Source organism: Equus przewalskii, chromosome 3 (assembly GCF_037783145.1).
Source record: "Equus przewalskii isolate Varuska chromosome 3, EquPr2, whole genome shotgun sequence".
NCBI classification, from domain to species: domain Eukaryota; kingdom Metazoa; phylum Chordata; class Mammalia; order Perissodactyla; family Equidae; genus Equus; species Equus przewalskii.
Genome location: NC_091833.1, coordinates 65,362,960 through 65,368,236, shown reverse-complemented (window position 1 = coordinate 65,368,236; position 5,277 = coordinate 65,362,960).

Sequence of the window (5,277 nt, the reverse complement as noted above, 5' to 3'; positions counted from 1 at the left end):
ATTTATACCAAAAAAAATTTATTGAGCCTAACTGTGTTTCTAACTTTGTGCACGGAAACAAGAACATAAGGTGTCTACTCACAGTACCAGTAATATTTTACAAATATTCAGAGTATTTTCACTTCATGTGGGTACAGAAATGTGTAGCTTTATCTTTTGCTGAAGAAATGATTCAACAATTAGAATTGTGTAGAAAGACTCATCCTTTCATTTCCTTTTGGGAGCCCACTGATGCTGCTTGATTTTTACTGTGCCTCAGCCTCAGTATCAGCATCGCTTTTTACCTAAGGACATGGCAAAACATTGCTCTCATTCAGCTTAAGTCGTTTCCCAGTAGAATGTATACGGATTTAGAAAGATTACAACTACCAACTGCTTCCTCCTATAAACTTGAGCTGTTTGGGAACATCTTTGGTTTCACTAGCTTATTCTCTTTACCTCACAGCCCTTTGAAAAGATTCACTTGGTTGCTTTCAAGCTCATTTTCAACCTTTGATAGTAGCTGTAAGATCTCAGTTGTAGGTTGTAATAATATAGAGCCCGTAGTCTAAAAGAATTATTAAATTTTCATTCTCTTCAAATGTGTGTACATACATATAGCTACTGGTTACAAAAAAGACACAAAATAAGCTAGTTACTTACAGTTACGGTGTGAATTCATTGTGTAAACTGTGTAAATTCATTGCGTTTGCTGAAGACAATTTGAAATAATGATTATTGTACTATATAACCATACTAGACCAGCATGTCTCATGCTTTCCATCTTTCCTCAGAAGTCTGTTATCCTATCCCTCCCATTAACATAATATAAAAACATTACCTCATTTGTATGACAAAAAATAATACAATCACGGTTTTCTTTAAAACCTAGGCCTGATATGACTGACCGTAATCAATAACAATGCAAAGAGCACGAAATTCTGCAAATTTGGGGGGAAATAGGTAAATCAAACCACCAGGAACCTCAAGGCCCTCCAAAGACCAACACATCAGAGAACCACTTTGTGATCAAAGTGGCCCAGCTTGAGAAAATCTGATCTGTCTTTATTGGTCAAGAAGACCATCATCAAAGTATCATAACAAACAACCTAACACATGAATTTATTTTTAGAAAGAATTAAAACCTAGATGGTACCGGAATTATAGAAAAAGTTTACAGCAGAATTTTCCACACAGCTAATCTAGATAACTGACATATTTTAAAAGGAAAATGCAAGTGATATTGTGCTATAGTATATAGTAATGTTAAAACATGCATATAGGCTTGAATTAATTTTCCTCAAATCTCTCCTACAACACACGTAAAAGAAAAAGGATTTTTTAGTGAGAAATCCTACAAATCGCAAATAAAAAGTCCAAAATGAAGATAGATGAAGGATATGAGGAGGAAATTTACAGAAATAAAAATGGCCTTTAACGTTTGAAAGATGACAAATCACTGATAGTTACGGAAATGAAAATTAAATCAATTAATTATTTTCTCCCAGAATATCTGTCAAATATTAGAATCTGAAAAAACTATTTTTGAGGGAGTATAATTGGAATAACACTTTCAAATAAAATTCAAACACACTGCTTAACTCTGCAATTCTACAAGTAGAAATTTGTCATGCAGGAATAGGTAGACATGCACACATTAACGTGCGACACTTAAATGGCTGTCAGTCAATGAACACATTTACTTCCAGTGAAAGTCTTCAGATGTACAGCCATCACAGAGAACAGGTACATCACAGGCAACATTGTTGAATGCTCTCCATGTCACAGTGCTAAATAAACAGCAAGTTCTAGGAAAAAATAGGCATTGTACTCTTCTTTGGAAATAAAACAAAATGCTTTCTACCAGGCACAAGTACTTAGCCTTGTTGTTAACTAGTGTTGGTGAGAAACCTGTACTCAACTTGAAGACCTAAGTTGAATTTTAATAGAAGTAAGCCTTCCTCTTCCTCAGGCTCTAGTTAGACTCATGATCTAGTCAATATTTTCTATATTATAAAGGGGCATTAGGTCACCTAATAGGATAACCTGATAATTTTCACATTTTAGCTAATGATGTTCAATTGACTATAATGTGGGATCTTCATTCTTGTGGGTATGTCAATGATAATATTATGATGTCTGACAATTCTATGGGATTGTCTGCTTTATACATCAAATCTACAGAAAACAACTGACTAGACATCTAGTGGCAAAAATATATTCGACTCAAGCCAACTATTTCTGTCTACAATATTACAGGAAACAATGTTTCCCCCTAATATATAGTAAAAATTAAGTTTAACTACCTCTCTAAGAATAAATGTTATTTCTTACTCCCAAGTCAATGAGACTATATTATTGACTCCATAACATAGAAAGATATATATCTTCAGTGAAATGTCTTTGCTTAATAAAATATAGGCAAATCATTCCTTATTTCCTTTAAAATTATCACAAGGAACATGATAGAGAAATCTAAATTATATTAGAGAATATCTAAATTACAAAGAACAGACTGTAAGCAGAAATATAGGCACTAAAGTTGCTGCCAGCAAAGGCTCACAAGGAAATGAAAAATATGCTGTTGGAAACTGGAGGAAAGGCAATCATCGTTCTGCAGTTTCAGAAATCTTTGAGGAATTGTGTCCTATAATGACATGAAAAGCAGCATTTGTAAGTGACAAACTTATATATTTACCTGAGCATATTTCCCAGCAAAGTTTCAAGATATTATTTGGGTTTTATTCTGCTGCTTATAGTAAAATATGAGAGGTGAGAGATAAATTCATGGAAGAACTCTTAAACAATAAGGAACTTGGGCTTGATGATTTGTAAAATTTATAGTCTGTTAAAATTGCAAAAGAAGTTGATATTAAGAAATTCACTGTGAGAACAAGATATTCTAGAGGAAAAGTTGAGGGTGTTATTATTCAATATTTTGCTAACTCTTCAGAAAAATCAAAGGTTAGAGTATTCAGTCACACAAAAGACTGAAGGGATTGGGAGCATAACTCAATCAAGACAGAGAAATTCTAGGAAGTTATGCCTCAGCGATCTCGGTAAAAGTCAAAAGATAGAGGATTAGCTCAGAAAGCATGAGCCTCTTATCTAAGGGAGTGAATCTCCAAGACATACACAGGAGACCCGCAGAGTTAGTGAGAATTTTGTTCCAGAAGAAACACTCTCTGCGTCGACCAAAAGAGAGTACAAAATGAAAGAAAACTGTCTGATCTCTAGATTTATACATGCAGGGAATGGGGATAATGAATCTACTTGGCTGCAAATACCTGCTACTTCCATGAAAAAGGAAGGACAGCCCAGAAGGGAGGGTCAAAAGGCCAGAGGGCAGAGCTGTGAAGTACAAAACCATCATCTCCAGGTCTTGAAATCTAGTGACATTTTCCCAGATGGATTTCACAATGACTTGAACCATCAACATGTTTTTAAAAATTTTCTCCTCTTTTGAACTAAAATATCTATAGCTATTATCCTGGATCTATCACGATCATATTTGGGGAGTAGATAAATTCTTGTTTAGTTTCAAAGCAAAGAAATTGTGCTCCATAATGGATCATTCCAAGAGCCTCTCCAATACCTAATTTAGATCATATGGATGATGAGATTTGGGACTTTGAGATGATGTAACAAAGGCTTGAGACTTTGTGGGACTTAATGATGTAGTGAACATATTTTGCACGGACATGAATCTTTTGATCCCAGAGGATGGACTCTTTCGAGCAGAATGATGGCTGTCAAAGATATCCAAGCCCCAGTCCTCAAAATCTGTGAATATCTGAGTATCCATAGCAAAAGGAACTTTGCAGATATTGTTACTGATTTACAATTTCATACTATTGTGGTCATAAAAGAAGCTTGGAATGATTTCAATCTTCTGAAATTTGCTAAGGCTTGTATTGTGGTCTATCATATTATCTACACTAGGAATGTTCATATGGATGTAACAATTTGTATTCTGCTGTTATTGGATGGGGTGTTCTATATATGTTTGTTACATTCGTTTGGTCTAAGGTATAGTTCAAGTCCAACGTTTCCTTGCTGATTTTCAGTCTGAATGATCTATCCAGTGCAGAAAGTGGGTTATTGAAATCCCTTACTGTTATTGTATTGTCCATTTCTTCCTTCAGCTCTGTCAGTATTTACTAAATATATTTGGATACTCTGAAGTTCACTGCATATATATTTAAAATTGTTACATCTTCTTGGTTAGCTCATCCCTTTATCACTATATAATGATCTTCTTTGTCTTTTCTTGCCACTTTTGGCTTAAAATCTATTTCATCTCTGTATATCTACCTCTGTTGTCTTTTGGTTTCCACTTGCATTGACTATCTTTTCCATCCCTTTGCTTTGAGCCCATGTGTGTCCTTGAAGCTTAGGTCAATTTCTTGTGGGAATCTAGACTTTGGTCTTGTCTCTTTTTTTGTTTGTTTAATCTATCCATCCACTCTGTACCTTTTTATTGGAGAATTTGATCCATTTACATTTAGTGTAATTATGGATATGTGAAGGATTAGTAATGACATCTTACTAATTTCTGTTTGTTTTGTAGTTTTATTGTTTCTTTTTTCTCTTTTTCTGCCTATCTTTATGAATTGGTCATTTTTCATGGTAGTGTACTCTGACTCCCTTCTCTTTATCTTTTCTGAATCTACTAGAGGTTTCTGCTTTCTTGTTACCATGAGGTGTCCATAAAACATCTTATAGATAAAACATTTCATTTAAACTGATAGCAACTTATCTTTGATTGCATAAAAAAACTATACCCTTTGAGACACATTTTTATTTATTTATTTTATTTTTTTTGAGGAAGATTAGCCCTGAACTAACTACTACCAATCCTCCTCTTTTTGCTGAGGAAGACTGACCCTGAGCTAACATACATGCCCACCTTCCTCTACTTTATATATATCTACTTTATACATGCGACGTCTACCACAGCATGGCTTTTGTCAAGCATTGCCATGTCTACACCTGGGATCCAAACAGGCAAACCCCAGGCCACGGAGAAGTGGAACATGTGAACTTAACCACTGCACCACTGGGCCAGCCCCCCTTTTTATATTTTTGATGTCACAATTTACCTCGTTTCATTTTATCTTTTTGATAACAAATTATAGTAGTGGTATTTGTCTTTACTTCCCTTTTCCTTTAACCTTATACTATAGTTAAGTGTTTAACACATCATCATATTAAGAATTAGAGTTTTCTGGATCAGACTGTATAATTAAGTTTTCTAGTGTGTTGTGTATTTTCACATGTTTTTATATTACTTAGTAG